Below are 17,206 nucleotides of genomic sequence, written 5' to 3' on the forward strand. Positions count from 1 at the left end.
GGAGACAGTACTGAACCGGGCTTCGGGTTTCACCCAGAGGACACAGAGCACCACGGGGGTAGGAAAGGCTGCCTGTGCCTGCTCAGATAAGACACCGGGTCCTTCTTCCTGGGGCTCCTGCCCTAAGCCTTCATGAAGCGGGGAAGAAAATGAGGAGAGCAACCAGGGAGAGAGAAAGAAAGGATCCACAAAGAAGAAAGAGTGGCTGAGCGTTCCCGGGCCAGAAGAGGTAGCTTAAGAAAGCTGGGTGTGGTGGCACACACCTGCAATCCCAGCACTCATGAGGCCGAGGCAAGGGCATCGCTACAAGTTCAAGGCCAGACTCATCTGGATAATGAGATCCAGTCTCAAAAATTAAAACAATAAAATAGAAGAAGTGGTCTGGCCATTACAGCCACCAGAAATAGGAAATGATAAACTCATTGTGCTCTCACCCCTCAGTAGTCACAGATTTTTTTTTTTTTTCTCAGTACCATGGATTCAACTCAGGACCTTGAGCTTGGGAGGCAGGCAAGGTGCCACTGAGCTAAATCCCCAGTAAGTTCCCAAATAGATTTTTGCAGTTCCCAAATAAGTAAGAAGTTCTCTCCACCGGCAAGCAAGCACACAACTAATTCTGCGGCGGAAACCAGCCAGGTGTCAACACCATCTCCCTGGAGGTGGCACCAGATGCCACAGGTCAGGAGTTAGTCCCCAGGCTGGACACCCCCCCAAGGTGCACTCGCGTGATCCGTCACAGGCCCCAGGTTGTTACCTGTGCTGGCTGACCACCTATAAGTCTTGTTTTCCAGAACCCCTTCTTTACGTTCAATTAATTTACTTGATTGCTTCACAGACCTTAGGAAAACATTTCCTGATTTATTATAAAGGGCGTTATTAAGGGTAGAGATGGAGAGATATATACGGTGCAGTACAAGAGCTGGGGCCCAGAGCTTCCATGTCCTCTTGGCCATGCCAGCCTTCAGGAACCGCCCGGCACCCGGCTCTCCAGAAGGGATGTTTCTGGAGACTTCTCTGCAGAGCTGTGACTGAAGCGTGGACAACTTCATGGAAACATGACCCGAACGAAGGGGTCACGTAGTGAGCTGACACTAATAGCCCCATGGGGAGGACCAGCGAGGCCTCTCTGTCCAGTCCGGTCCTGGCCTGGGGTAGGATCCCTTCTTAAATGGGGATTTTAGTCTGTAATCACACGAGGTGCATCAGAGAATTTCTGCATGCCCATCTCTGAGATAGAAAGATGGGAACATTAGAGCACATTGTTAGGTTCTATGACCCAGCGTAGGGGAGAGAAATTCTAGATATTGGGGCCTGGTTTAGAGAGGGAGTTATGAGCCAAGGACCATGGACAAAAACCAACATGCTGGGCCAGCGATTTAGCTCAGTGGTTCCTCCACCTGCCTCGCAAGCACAAGGTGCCGAGTTCGATCTCCAGTACCAAAAAACAAAAAACAACAACAAAAAAACTAGTATGCCAAAAACCAACATGCACGCACACACACACACACACACACACACGTACATGTAATGTGTATGCATATGAATAAATGTTTATATATATTTGGCTTTGTCCATAGTTCCCAGCTCACTTGAGATATATATATATCTCATAAACACAATAATCTATTCTTCCACCCTCAAGCCTTTATTCCTTCTTCTATCCAGTACAGATGTACCCACAATGGATCGGTTTAGGAGCACTGCACAGCTCCTAAAATCTATTTTATTAAGCTGTCCAGTGATCAGAAAATAATATAATGAACTCTCGTTTTGCCAAATTTGTTTCATTTCCCATCCTCTCTTTTCTATTTATTTATTTGTTCGACTATTTGAAAGCAATAGTGTCCTCACACCCACAAATACTTCAGTGTACATCTCTAAGTGACAGGAATGTATCCTTTTACGAAGTTCATCATCACGCGCACTCACAAGAGCTAAGGGTCGAGAGGCCCAGGCAGTGTGACCCCACTCATGGGTGGACTGTCCGGACCAGACATCGCCACGCCACACAAGGCTGGATTCTGACTTCTGTATTCAAGACAAAATTCTGCTGCTTTGGACTGTTGACTTTGCATGAGGCTCTTTTATTCTCCGATCTTCCCTTCCAGTGTTCTATGCCACCATTGTATCTGGCGGATGGAGTGGTTTGTGAGGGCTGCACTCGCTCTTCCACTCTTACTGGACTCTGCTGCCCTTACGATGTTTGCGTCTGGGCTGAGGACGCTTGTCCGGAGGACCACAAAGTCTCACAATGAACTTCTCTTTTCTCTGTTTTTCTTCCCAATTCTCTCACCCAGTATGAGAAAGCACAATTTTTCTACCAGCATGATGAACATAAGCATTTGAGCATAACTCATCAGGATTTCTAAAATAGGATGTGACTTATAATTAGCAAATTATCTGTGACTCAGAAGAGTGGCACAGAGCTGGTTCAGAGGCCACCGAGGGTGGCAGTGAGCCTAGCACCAGTCTGGAGTGGGTGGGTCTCTGGGGCTGGGGGCCCTAGAAAGTATATGCACCATATCAGCTGCTATGTGCATACGTGCATGCATGTGTGCGTGCGTGCGTGTGTGCGTGTGTGTGTTTCAGACTATGTTCCATAGTTCAGGTTGGCCTTGAACTCACTATGTAGCCCAGTCTGCCTTCTAACTTGGGACAGTTCTCCTGCCTCAGCCTCCCACATGCTGGGATTATAAGCATGCCCCATCAGGCCAGGCTCCAGTCTTTTACTGTCCTTTGCATAGACCTCATGATGCTTTTCCTCTAATTCTCCCTGATGGCTTGTTATTGCTCCCAGAGCCCAAAGCAGGGTGCAAGCCACCATGCAGTATAGAAAGAAAGAGGAGCCCGCTGAGCTTATTTTAAAAAGCTGATGTAACACTTTCCTCTCTTGTGTGTGTGTGTGGGGGGGCTGCAGAACTATTACATAAATCACACTCTGCTAATATTTGATACTTGAGTTGACAGTGCTCTCCTTTGTCACCATCAGGGTCACTCGTGGTCACCCCAGCAGTTGAGAGACTGGCTGAGAGACTTGGTTCGGGCCTCCTTCACTGTGCAGTTCGAGGTAGGCAGCGGAGCACTCCCTCCCCCAACTCTTACCTGGATACTTCAACTTGAAAGCCATGCTTTTGGGTCTCTTTAAAAATTACCAGACGAAGAGTTTCAAGGGATTTTGAAAGTATAGTTGGAAATATCATCTTTTCTCAACTACCTGAGTTTGAGCAAAAACCTTTGCATACCTGGCAACTGGAAATGAAACGTAATTAATCAGGAATTTGGAGGCTGGGCTGGTGATCATTTTCGGTTTTCTGTTTTCTCTGTCTTCTTAAGATGTCTTTTTCCACAGATATTAACGTGAGATCACAAAAAAATGGACTTAGAATTTGAAGTGGCTTTGTCACAAAGTAGTAGATGCTTTTAAGAAAAATTAAGAGGCATATTTACTAATTTTATTATTTCTCTTTGAGAACAAAAGGTGTATTTAGCATGAATAAAAATAATTATTTTAAAATATTACTTTGTTTTTAATCTCATTGTTTTAATTTCTTTTTTTTTTTCATGGCACAGGGTATGGAATCCAGGGCCTTTGCATTGAGCTACTCTTTTTTATTTTTTTATTTTTTGAGGCTGAATCTCACTGAGTCACTAAATTGCCTGGTCTAGGCTCAAACCTGTCATCCTCCTGCCTCAGCCTCCCAAAATGATGAGATTACAGAGGTGCGCCACCATGCTTGGCTTAAAATTCTTGTATTTTGTGGGGTTTAGTATTTTATATAATCATCATAATGCATCATAATGATTTAAAACAATACATGTATTGTGGGTGAATACTCAAAAATGATTCCAAAGGTGACATGGGATCCAAAATATTTGCATCCAGTTGCCAACACACTCAATGCTCCTAACAATCTGGACCAACTTAGGTATTCATTCTCGTCTTCTGCAGCTATACAGATTTATATACTATGTACACATTCACTCATTCTATGTGCATCACTCCTCACTGTGTCTTTTTGGTCTCAGGAATCCTGTCAGCTCTTGTGTGTGTGTTCTATGTGCTTATATTTACCACTTCAGCAATTACCAGTGTTTTGCCAATTCAGCTAAGGAAATGTAATGCAGAGACCACCCCAGCCAGCAGTCGCTTAGTGACACCCTGGCAGGCACCTGGGGAGGACCCCGCCTCACCTTCTGGCAGGGCTTTCTTTCCTCCTTGCTCTCACCCGACTCTTCCCCCGAACAAGCAGTGTCCCTGGCTTCTGCCCTGCATCCTCTCTGATACCACAGTGAGAGTGTGGGGCGTCAGAAAGGAGACACTGGGTTTCCTAGCCTGCTACCTCCTAGCCCCTCAGCAGAGAGAGCAGGCTGCCTCCTGTTCCCGCACCTCAGGTTCCTCATCAGCAAAATCCCATCACTCATTTTCAAAACTGTATTAGGGAATTTTCCCCTCACCTTACTAGAAAAATATTTTTTATCAATTATCCACTTGATGGTTCCCAACATATTAGACTCACCAGAGGCTTTTAGTTGATACCAATACACAGAGAGTCCCATTTTTTGTTGTTTGTTTGTTTTGAGACAGGATCTTTCTATGTAGTTCAGGCTGGCCTCAAATGGACGGTGATAATCCTGCCTCAGCTTCTCAACGTGCCAGAATTAAAGATGTGCATCGCCACACCCAGCACCATCTTTGGTCTGGGATAGTACTCTTGGGTATTTTTTTTTTAATTCCTGTGAATGAAATGTACAGCCAGGGTTTGGAATCGCTGGCAGCTGGAAGGGCACTGTTTCTACAGGAAGTGGCACTGAGATAATTGGGCAGACTCTGTCCTCCCCCAGGGTTCCCCAAGGTGGACTCTGTTCCTTGCTCAGCCAGAGTCCTCCAGGGCACTTTCTCCGTGCACTGTGCTTTGGGGTCATGGCCAGCTCGTTATGTCCCCCCACCTCCTCAGTGGTCCACTGTCTAATGCTGTTAACACCTACAGTTCAGCCCCAGTCTGTGTCTTCCGGCAATGCTGTATTTCTGAGCCGGTTTATTATTTAACTCCCAGGGAGAAATCTTATTTCCAAATCCACTCGCCCCTCCAGTCCTTAGCTGAACGCTTGAGTCAGGAGTCAGTTATTTGGGGAGTCTTCAGAGTTTGTGAGAATGAAGTTTGACATTCACCATATTGAATCATACTGTAATACCTTATCATATGAAGAAGGGCAAAGCAGGGCATGGCAGCTCATGCCTCAGTCGGGAGGATGAGACAGGAGGATCACACGTTGGAGGCCAACTTGGGGAACTTAGCAGTTTGGAGAGACTTTGCTTCAAAATAAAAAGTAAAAAAGGACTGGGATGAGTTTAATTTCCAGTACTGGAAAAAAAAAAAAAAAAAAGAAAGGGAAAAGAGAAGCACAGAGCCCAGAATGCCCAAGGAAAAGAGTAAACCTGTCTTACACTGGCCCCACCCACCCTGCCTCAGCCACTACTGTCCGGGTTTTTCTAGCACCTTCCAGTCCATGACTCATTGACACGGTGCCTAGTGGGGGCCGGACCTTGCTAAAGGGCTCACCCCCCAAATCCTCCAGGCCAGGGCGGTCCACATCCCCTCACACCTACACTGGTGAAGGGGCTGTCAGTGAGCATACGGGCTGAATGTTACACTGGTTTCACAAACACAGAATGTTTCTCTGTAAACTCCAGTTAATAGATTTTCCAGTAGTGTGAGTCAGAAAATAGGAAGCCGCTAGCACTTCACACTTCTCATGATCATCTTTAGAAAACAATGACCTAAACTTTACATTTCTTACATCCGAGCACAGAAGATTTAAACATAACATGACAAGAGAGAGGCCTGCTGGTGATAGTGTCCCTTCTTGGGGATTTAAAGATACTAACAAATTTGAGGTTTTTAAAGTAGTTACTTTAAAGACAACTGTCACTTTCTAGCTACTTATTCCTCAGTTTTTGAAGAATAATACATATTTTCTGTCCTTTTTTTTTTTTGAGACAGGGTCTCACTATGTAGCCCAGGCTGGCCTCAAATTTGTGATGTTTCTCCTGCCTCAGACTCCCAAGTGCTGGGATTACAGGTGTGAGCCACCACACCTGGCCAGAAGAATTATGTTTTTATAACTCATCTCTGTAGTTATTTTTTTATTTAATTTACAATATTCAAAATGAAGAATGTGTTTAAAATAGGAGACTGGCATTTTTCTTTCAATCAGAGCCTTCCAGTTTTCCAATAGTCATAAACAAACAGGAAAGTAAAATTATCACTGGTAAAATAATGATAAATAAAATAATACTTTTTTAATAAATCAAAATTGAAAAGAGGCAATCTTTTGAATTGTTTATTTATTTTCATTAGTCCATGTTTGCAATACATAATGTTGACATCCTCGTGTGGACTTGGTCCATGTACATGACACATCTTACTTCCTTTTTTCATCCTTTCCCCCACCCACTCTCCCTCTATCTCTTGATCCTTTTCCCTTTTGAGAAAGATCTATCTCCCTACTTCCTATTTCTATCTTTTATTTTGCTCTTTGGTTTCTCATATAGGAGAAACTATGCAATATTTAAGCTTATATGTCTGATGTATTTCACTTAACACTATGGTCTCCAGGTGCATCCATTTTCCTACAGATGACTCAAGTTTATCCTTCTTTATGGCAGAGTAGTACTCCATTATGTATAAATCCCATATTTTCCTTATCCATTCTCTATTGATGGACATATCAGCCACTCCCAAGGTTTAGCTGTTATGAACTGTGCTTATATAAACATGGATATCCAGGTATTACTGTAACATGATGACTTTAACTCTTTTGAGAAGACACCCAGTAGAGGAGAGGCTGGGTCAAATGGAATTTCTAATTTTGGTGTTTTGTGGAATCTCCTTACTGATTTCCACAGTGGTTTTCCTAGTTTACATTCCCACCAACAGTGTGGGAGACTTCCTTTGTCCCCTGCAGTGCTGCCAGCATTTGTTATTTTTTGATCTCTTGGTGATGGCCATTCTTCCTGGGGTAGGATGGAATCTCAGTGTCTTGCAATTGGTTAGAGAAAGACAATCGTTCACAGTGAGGAAAACCAGGAGTGGTTTCCAAGAGTGGAGAGAACCCTGCTCACACAAAGACTTCTGGCTCTAGAAAATGTGTTATAATTATTTAACCGCCGGAATTAGAAACATACTGGTTAAACCAACATTGTACTTCTTTTGTTCTCTAGAAAGGATTTTGCACTTTTAAGAAAAGGAGGGCGGGGGATTTAGCTCCTGAGCGCAAGGACCCCAGTTTGATGCCCTGTACCAAAAAAAATAAAAGGAAAAAAGAAAAGAAAATCTTGGGATTTCACGTCTGATTAAAGGCTTATATCTCTTCCAATCCCTAATATATTAAGGATTATATTGATTGTCAGAAAATTTACCAAAAGATGTTAGAATAAGGTAGGAAGCATATGTTCCAAACTATCATTTGTAGATCATACTGCGATATTATTTAATACAAATGAAAACTCTGAAGTGAAATAAATCGGACACACATGTTTAAATACCACATTTTTTCTCTGGTATGAGAAACAGTGGAAATAAGGACTAAAATGTATAATAGATATTGGGAAATGGGAAGAAAGTGTTCAAATGAGAAGGGGAACAAGGGAGGGGGAAAGGAAAGAAGGGGCAAGAAAAAAAGAAAGATAGAAGGGAAAAATGGAAATGAAGCTTTTGTAAATAAGGAGGGGAAGAAGGGTAGAAAGGAGGGGAGGGGGATGAGGAAAAAAAGAAGCAAGCTATATCATGTACAGGTACAGAGTCCCCATATGAATGCTACCATTATGTATATCTAAAGTGTACCAATAATTGTTTTGCTAAAAAACAAACAAGCAGAAAAAGAATTTAAAAAGGGGAAAATACACATGAAAATAAAATGACTAGGAAAAAGCTTTAAAAGAATTTTACAAAAAAGGAAGAGGAGGCAGAACGTGGTGTTGCATGTCTGTGATCCCAGCACTCAGGAGGCTGAGGCTAGAGGATCACTGCAAGTTCAAGGCCAGCCTGGGCTATGTAGTGAGTTCAGGGCCAGCCTGAGCTACATAGCAAGATCCTGTCTCAAAAAGAAAACAAAAAACAAAAAACAAAAAACTACCACAACAACAGAAGGAAGAAGAGAAAAAGTATAAGATTTGTTTATGCAGAACCTCTAAATGTCTGTCACCTCCTTTGGTACCTGTGTTCACCAAACAGGATACTGTCATTGGATCAGCTCCACAGCGTCACAGCTGGCCTTTCACTTGTGGTCATAATTCCTCCAAACAATTCCCTACACTGCAGGCTGTGGGGCTGTTTTAAATGTCCATGGAATCACATTCTTACCTCGGGGCCCGTGCAATACCCAGGGCCTGGAGGAGTCCAGGGACAAGGACTGAATGGCATCCAGGTCCCCAAGCCCTGAGCAGAGGCACTGTCATCGGACTGTTTTCAGGAGCCATCACAGGCCTCTGCTGAAGTCCCGGCTCGTTTGTGTGGCCCATGTGTCCCTTTGTGATGTTGGCCTGATGCCTTCTGCCTCCATGCACCCCACCACGCACACGGAGAACCCTACCATCCTCGATACCTGTACCCCCTTACTTTCTCAGCTGACTCCTATGCATCCTTCAGGACCTAGTCCCAGAAACACACTCTGTTTCCCACTCTCAAATGAGATTTACTGAGCTGCTTTCTCTAGGCATTCCCATTGAATCCTCAGCACCAATTCTATCTAGTGTTTGGTTTATTGTAAACCAGGCATGGTGACACACACCTGTAATCCCAGCATTCTGGGAGGCTGAGGCAGGAGTATGCAAGTTCCAGCCCAGCCTGGGCAACTCAATGACTTAGTGAGACCCTGTCTCAAAATAAAAAATAAAAAGGGCTGGGGATGCAGCTCAGTGCCAAGGCCTTGGGTTCGTCCCTAGAACTGAAAATAAAAACAATAGATAAATAAATAAATAGTTTCTCATAAGGGAATTTTTAAAAGTAGAAGGATATATTTTCTGTATCTCAAATGCATATCCCAATGTCTGACACCATGTGGACTTTCTCTGGAAATAAACGTTGAGACCATGTTTAAGGTGCAGTTTATTAGGGCTCACAATTTCATATATTGCCCAGGGTCAGCACTCTAATAATAGGCAAATTCTTTTTTAAATTATGAGTAGTTTTCTCCTATGATCACTGCCAATGGATCTCAATTAGAAGTCATGTCACCTTAAACTGAACATCAGAGAAGCATGTCAATGCTCTTTTATGATCAAGTATTTTTGTGATTTTGCAAGATGTCCAACTTCGTTATGAATAGCCTTTCTTTACACAGACTATCCTTTTTTCCCAGTTTTTTGTTTTTTGGGGTTTTTTTTACCAGAGAATTTCCTCTGTCTCTCAATTCAGGGCTGAGCAGGCCACCAGGCAGCAGTGAGATCAGAATCAGGCATTTGGCAGGGGAACTGGGCTCCATCTGTCGGAATGGAAACCTAGGTGGCACTATCCCTGACACAAAGCTTGGTGTGGGATCCATGACTTTTACTGGCTGGGCCTGCTGACTAACCGAGTAATAGACAAACTCCCGGCACTAAGAAATCAAGTGCCAAGGCCCTAGAGAAGCAGACTTCGGCGCGAGCCCACACCGGGCCTTCAGTATTAATCAGAACAGGCACGGGCTGCAGGCCTGGAGGAAGAAAAAGGATGCATCCCAGGGTACGAAGATGTCGGAGGCCACCACGGGTACCACAGCCTTGGATCTAACATAAATTCAAGATGGCGCCCACGAGAGGCTGATGGACTTCAAGGTTTGGTCACCCAGGATGGAGCTAAGAATGAAGGTGACACTTCCCTGAAGCTTAATGGAAATGGAAAATATATATTGACATATTATCAGACTGCATTAAAAACCAGAAACAAATGAAAAAACTTTTTTGGTTCCCAAAGGGAATTTAACATGGATTTATTTTCATAATCAGCTTAATATGTAGTTACTGAAATTTCTGGAATATTTTTGAGGAATATTTAATGGCACAGGGAATGCTAATTGAGTAGTGAAAGGGTAGATAAAATAGCATCTGCTGCTATAATACTAAATCTGTGTGTGCATTGTATGAGTATAGAAACAAAGAGTAAATTGGACATATATTGCAGATACTGATAAAAAGTTCTAGAAATAATTATACCAAAAGTATTTAACAATAGTTTTAGGGTGGTAATGCTACAAAGAACTTCTATTTTTAAATAATTATATTGGGTGCTTTTATAATTTCTGGCAACGCATATGTACTTTTTTTAATCTTTTAAAAAAGTTTTTCTTAAAACTTAACCCTCATGCTATTCTTTCAGGTCAGAGAGAAAGAACACACAGCACATTCTATGAATTCAGCAAGACCTCACTATTAAATTTAGGCAAGAAGACTGAGAGTGTAGCTCAGGGATAGAACACTTGCTTAGCATGTTAGAGGCCCGGAGTTCAATCCCCAGCACAGCAATTAATTAATTAATTTAATGAATTTTTAAAAGTAAAATTGGACAAGAATAAAATGAGAAATGAAAATTAAGGTCTACTTCATCCATCAATATAGGTACACAAATAAGAAACGAGCTGTGAGAAAAACATTTCAACATGTGTAGAAAATACTATATACCAAGAAGTAGCTGGCTTTACCCTAGAACAATTTATAATAAATAAGATTGGTACTTGGTATTGGCACAAGAGCAAAGAAATTTTCAGTACATCAATATAAAGAGGCCAATTAAATGGGTACAAAGTAAGATCTCAGTGGTCCTCATTTGCATTTCTTGGTCACTGGTGAGATTATCTCTTCATGTTACACATGTATACATGGAAATTTGTCACACCATGGGGGGGTGACATAATTGAGCAGTAGGGAAAGGAAGTAATCATGGAAAAATGGATTTGGAAGACTGATTATAATTATGAATCAAATGAATTTTGAGTTCTAGCTCATACCACAGTCAAAAACAATTTCACATTAAGGAATGTATATGCCAAAAGAAACTTTAAAACTATGAGAAGAAAATGTAGGTGAATATTTTTCTGACTTGAGAATAGAAAAGACTTTCTTAAACAAGACTAAATATAATATCCTAAAATATAATATCCAGCCTCTCCCTCCAAAATTGTAAACCCAGTTCCCATGATGCTTTTCAATGAAATAAAAATATCTCTGTCACCAGCATATATCCTCCATAAAAGGCACTGAAGTTATAAACAAAGCAACAAAGTTCAGTACAGATCTATTTTTAAATGCAATGTTAAATCACAGGAACTATTTGTCCATTTACCCCAGCTCCCAAGAAGGCTGGGTGAAAACATGAAATGCACCAAGGTTAAATCCCACGATTTTCTTCTGGGAGTAAATGTTAGCATTGTTAAGAGAAGGTTGGGGCCAATTTTCTCTTTTAACAGTGGGAACATACTTGTGACAGGAAGACGTAGTACATATCCAAATATTTTACATGGAGCTTCTGTGAAATGCATTTAACTGATAGGATCACATTGATGAAACTCCAACACTGAGGTTTCCCAAAAGGGAAGTGATGTGACTTCTACTACTGTTTTAGGTGCCAGGTCTTGCTCCTCGGAGGAGGGCAGATGTCCAAATAACTCTCAGCTCTTATCTGAGGCTGCTTATTCCTTTGTGAGTGAGCACTTCTGGGGCAGAGTGTTCTGTCACATGCCGGAGAATGGTGATAGTGAATGTCACAGAGAGCTGTGACACAGAGGAGTCCCTCATTCTCTCCTGGGATAGACGACCATTCCAGGCCGCTGTTTCATAGTCCTGTTGTTGGTCCAATAATTCATCTTCTTCAGGTGAGGAAGCCCTGTGAGGTTTTAGCAAAAGCGTTGATCTTACTCTGGTGGTCTGGAAGCATTCACACTGCCGAGTGGTGTGACGCTTACTCACTAGAAGTGTGTCCCCAACACACATCATCCTGAGAACCAAAAGTCCACCTCGCCTCTCGTAGTCGTCAGGCCTGCTCCTGTCAGCAGGATTTCCTCTGGATGTCTGTGTCATTCTAGGCAAGTTCCAGTTTTGGAAAACCAGACCGCAGGTGAGGGGAGTTGAAACTGATTTTATTATTCAATTCTTATTTCAGAAATGGGGAGGGCAAGCTAGTCAGTGCCCCAGTGTTTGCTTCTGGTCTGTGGAATATTGGGGAGCACCACAGATACCCCTAGGAGGAAAGACAAATTGCAAGGGGCCGTGTTGTGTGCGTCTGCCCCTCCTCAACAGCAGGCCTTGTCATTCTACACCTAGATAAGGCAGTTACACTGAATCTATTGCATCACCTGCCTCAGTCAAGCATGATTAAATAGATATGCTGGAAAGAGAGAGGAAGGAGGCTGCTTACAGTTTGGGAACTGTCATTTATGGTAAAACACATTCTGCCTTTAGTTTGTAGTAAAACCAAACCCAGGTGGTGGCGATGGCTACCGCCCTCTTCAATATTGCTTGGAATCTACATTTCTACACAGTGTTTCCCATTCACCTGTTCTTTGTAAAGCTGACCCAAAGAAACTTAAGGTTTGGACTGAGGGCGGGTGAAGGGGATATGGAGTATGACAGTCACTTTTGTTCCAGTGTTAATTTTCGAAAACTCCAGATGTCTAATATTGAAAGCCGGTTCAGGGCGCTCAGAGTTAAAGAGCTCGCTGCCACCCTCCCGCAGCTGGGGGTTGAATCACACGGGGAGGAAAGACTGGCTCACTGCATTATTAATTCTCTACTGTGATTTCTTTCTGTGTTGCTAAAGGGGACCTGGGGGAGGGGTGGCGAGGTGAGTGGGCAGCCAGGAAATGTGATATTTTTTTCTTGGTTCCTTGTGATTGGAGGAAACTCTGTTGTCTCCTTTTGGTTCAAGTTTTAGCAGTGTAACCTTTTCTTTCTTTCTATATTTCTTTCATAGAGCAGTTTGACTTTTGTCAGCAGAAGCTACCCCGAGCCCACCTCTTGGGGGCTGTAAAATCAATCTGTTTTGATATAACTCTATTAAATGAAGTCATGCAGATGGTGGGCCCACATACATAGCCTTGATCTGCATCCCCTTGAGTGATTTAAGACATCCTTTCCTACCAGGTCTGCTCAGACCTGTTACCTTGAATCTCCCTTTATCTTCTTTTGATGGAAAGTGAACATCAATTCGAATGATCCTCAGTTGTCCAAAGACCCCGAATGTTTCTTCACATCCCAGGCAGAACGGACTGGGAGAAAGTTCACATCCTGTACAGCAATTATTTTGAGTCCTTTGGCTAAAACATACTCCTCAAACTTGGCAATAATGTAAATAATGCAGAAGTGATTTAATATAACCTCCTGTATATTTCATTTCAAAAGACTGACGATGGTTTCTATTTTTGTTTCTTTTTCTTTTTTTCTTTTTTGGTACCAGGGATCAAACTTGGGACCTTGCACTTGCGGAGCAAGCGGCGGAACCACTGAGCTAAATCCCCAGCCCTCTATTTTTGTTTCTTTTTAAAGAACTCTTTTCTACTGCAGTATGTTAATAACAACGAGCCACGTGTACTTCCATACTTATATAGAACACGTTTTTACAAAAAGTATGATCTAGGTTTATCCTAATGATACATTATGAGTTCTGTATTATCCCCATTTAACACGGGGGGAACCTGAGTATCAGAAATGCCACAGCCAAATCTGAAACTTCCTCCCATCTTCTATATCTCAAAAGCCCAGGGTACACTGTCCAGAAAAGGAAAAAATAGATTCCTTAAACTGGGTCTAATAACGCTTTCTCTCATTTTCAGTGTTAGTATTCATTAACAGAAAACTATAAACAAATATTTAATACAAAAAGTGCATGTTTATATTTATAACATGTATATATGATGTAAAGAACAATAATAAAATGGATGCCCACTTACCCACCCAGCCCTCAGTTTGAGAAGTCAGACCTTGGCCACCCGGTACCAGTTCCCGACACCCTTTGGTACTGCTCCTGCTCCAGGGATTTTCCCACTAGTGTCATCCCCCACTGTCAAGTGGGCTTTTGGTTTCCATCACTTGTTTTTTTCAGTTTTACCACCTATGCATTTATCCCTAGACACCATATTGATTGGTTTTGTTTGGTTCTGAACTTTTTCTCATCTTTTGTGACGGGCTGCTTCCTTTCAACTTAGTCTAGGCTGATGAGTGTATTCAGCCCTTCATCTCTGCTGCCCTGTAGACTTCGATTGGACAAATCCACCCGTTATGACCCCATTCCTCATGCATTGCCATCCGTGTTGTTTCTGATTTTTTTGTTGTTTCTGATTTTTGTCTATACATTTTTGTAAAGACAAATGGATGGCCTTGCCTGAGCCTCCTGGTACCCATGTGCTACAATTTCCCTTGAAAGTATATCCAGGGATAAAATTAGCAGATCAAAGGTTAACATGAATGTTGACTGTTACATATAGATGCCAATTATTATATTTCAAAACCATTTTTTAAAAAATTTTCTTGGGCCAGGGATTTAGCTCAGTGGTTCTGCTGCCTGCCTCAAAAGGGCAAGGTCCTGAGTTTCAGCCCTGGTACAAAAAAAAAATTCTCATTTTTCTTTCTGCCATTTGTCTTCTTATTAATTTGTTGGCTGTCTTTATATGTTTTTATTGCTAAGTTTTTTTAAACAGATGTCACAAATCCATTCTTCAAATTTTCAACTATATTTTCATCAAGTGTTTAATACTGTCAAATCTTAGTTTCTTCCCTTTATGAGCAAAAATCTCATTTCAGAACTCTTTTGCTTCCCAGAAGTCACAAAGGTATTTTCCTATGTTGTCACCCAAAAGAATCTTTTAAAGTTTTTTATATTAAAATATTTAATGTCTCTGAAATTGATTTTGGACTATGTTGGAGAACAGGGCGAATTTTGATTTCTTTCCCATGAATTCAGGAGAGTCACATAGACTAAAGCCAGACCACCCGTATTTAATAAGTAAAATATCAAAATATTCTCCATAAAATTCTTGCTCCTCTCTTGAAAAGACTATTTCTATGTGCCTTAAATTGTTTATTGCTCCTTCTTTTATTGTTTAAAGACTACTGTATTTTTAAAAGATATTATTCTAACCTCTTTTGTACTATATAAAATGAAATTGACTTTTATATAGAAGTTTTGTGCTTTAATAAATTATTTACAGATTCTCTTGGGTTCTCTATGAGCTCAAATGTATCAGTTCTTGTGTGATTTTCAACTTGTGCATGTGAGTGCAAGTACACACATATGTTTAAAGATATATTAAAGACCGAAGTATTTCAACAAAAATTAATTTTATTTTATAAACTTACATCATTCTTTGTCATATACATAAACTTTTCACAATATAAATTTTGATGTTTTCTCATTTTGTAGTATTTTATATGACCATAAAATAAGTATAACAATCACACAATATAATCAAAACACAATGTAATAAAATTAAGCTACATATTTTTGAATCACTTACTAGGTGATCCAAATACAGTATTCCCTATTTCCAAGGATTTTACTTTGTGGTTCATAAGTACTATAGCCATTTTGATGTTATACTCATTCAATTTCTTTTCTAGTAATAAATATATTTTACTTAGATGAGGTCATATTTTACATCCAGCTATATAACAATGTTTTGACAAATGATTTATATGAAACTATTTTTTCAATTACTAAAAAAGTCTTGGATCTCTTTAATGAATGTATTGAGTATGACATTGTACTATTATAATTAAACAATTTTATCACAGGCTGTATTCAATATTTTGATATTATAATTATAATTTCCCATCACTCCATGATGATTTCTTCAGAATACATTTCTGGAAATGGAATGCAGAACTCTGTGGTTTTTAAAAAATAATTTTGCCAAATTCTCTTTTAGAAATTTTATTGTAATGTAGACTTTCACTCTCTGTGTGTCTGGTCTATCCTGTAACACCCTGTCTGTCTCTCTCTGTCTCTCTGTCTCTCTCTCTCATACACACACACACACACACACACACACAGCCCTCGAAGCTTGAATCATTAAATGGAACCTAAAACTTCCTAAAAGTTTTACTAAAACTACCTAGGAAAACTTTGCAAAATTACCCACCCTAGAAATTATTGTGCTTGTTCCTACTAAGTTGTAGAAAAAAAAAAAAAAGGTTGGTTTTTGGGCACCTTTCAACAAAATAACTAATGAATAAAACTTTATTTTCCTATAAAGGGTGGTGAGAAGCTGTTCATTTTAATTTTGTTACATCGGATGGAACCCTTCGGGTCTTTATTGCTTTGTTTCTAAGTACAAGTGTGGCGAGCTCTGCTGCCTGTGGCTGCACAGGGGATTTTGGAAACAGCCTTAACTTGGGGCAAACCCTGTGCGTGGGCTGCGCCCACACATGTCATCTCAGCCCCCTCTCACCCTTTTGGGAAGTCCTGATAGCTACAGGAGGAGTTTTTAATTTTTTTCTGCTCTATTTTACCATTCTCGAGTCAGTGGGGGTTTCCTTCTATCCCTGGCACAACTTTAACTCACATAGTTAGGCAGTGCTATATTGAGAATGTTCTAGAATATTGGTTCTCACCTGGGTTACACATTTATTCATGTAGGAAAATGTTTTTTAAAGTATCTGCATCTGAGCCCTGATCTTGACATTCAGACTTCGTTTGTCGAGGAGTCACCCCAATCAAGGCGTCCTAGGTGGATGCTTCTCACCACCGTTCTAGATCATCCAAATGACCTCTCCCAGGAAAAATGAGGCAGAAGAGGGAAGGGAAGGGAACTGAGAGGGAGAGAAGATGCCCAGGAAGCAGTGGAAGTCCCTCTCTGCCTGGGGCTGCACAGGATTTTAAAGTAGCAGAAAGGTTAAGCATGTTGTTCTGTGAGAATTAGGTGATGTGAACACTTCATCCTGTCATCGCCATGCATCTGATTCCCCTTAGTAATTAATAAATTCTCAAAAGGGAAAGCCGAGCATGGTGGCACATACCTGTGATCCCAGCACTGTGGAGGCTGAGGCAGGAGGATTGCTTCAAATTCGAGGCCAGCCCAGGGTACATAGTGAGACCCTCTCTCAAAAAACCAAAAAGAAAGAAGGAAGGAAGGATGGAAGGAAGGAAGGAAGGCAGACAGAGGGAGGGAAAGGGAGGGGAAGAAAGGAAGAAAGGAAGAAAGAAGATATAGATCCTCAAAAGATACCCTCTCATAGTCC

Source organism: Heterocephalus glaber, unplaced genomic scaffold (genome assembly GCF_053883595.1).
Source record: "Heterocephalus glaber isolate CG9 unplaced genomic scaffold, H.glaber_assembly_v1.0 deba00001550, whole genome shotgun sequence".
Classification (NCBI taxonomy): domain Eukaryota; kingdom Metazoa; phylum Chordata; class Mammalia; order Rodentia; family Bathyergidae; genus Heterocephalus; species Heterocephalus glaber.